The following is a 381-nucleotide window of genomic DNA, read 5'->3' on the forward strand; positions in this document are numbered from 1 at the left end:
GGGGGGCAGCAGGGGCTTGGCTCAGCCTGTCCAAGGTCTCTGCCCCAGCGCTGGGCTCAACTACATCCCCCTCAGCAGGCGGACCTGCAGCTGCAGGAGCTCTCGCACTCCATCTCCTCCTTGTCCTCGCTCAGCGGTATGTCTCTGCCTCTGTGCAGGCCCTTCCCATTCCCCCCAGCCCTGTGCAGGGTGGGTGATGGCCCCAGCTGAGCCCAGGGGGTCCCGCGGGGCACGTCCTGCCTCGGCTGAGCATTGGCTGTCACCCCTGTGCCACAGACCTGGGCTGCAGCAGCCCCAGCCTCTCGGTCCAGTCCCCCATCCTGCCGTCGCTGAGCAGCTCCCCGTCGGAGAACGACCTCGCCAGCCCCGCAGCGCTGCCGG

The sequence above is a fragment of the Pygoscelis adeliae genome, unplaced genomic scaffold (genome assembly GCF_000699105.1).
Source record: "Pygoscelis adeliae isolate BGI_AS28 unplaced genomic scaffold, ASM69910v1 Scaffold421, whole genome shotgun sequence".
In the NCBI taxonomy this organism is placed as follows: Eukaryota; Metazoa; Chordata; class Aves; order Sphenisciformes; family Spheniscidae; genus Pygoscelis; species Pygoscelis adeliae.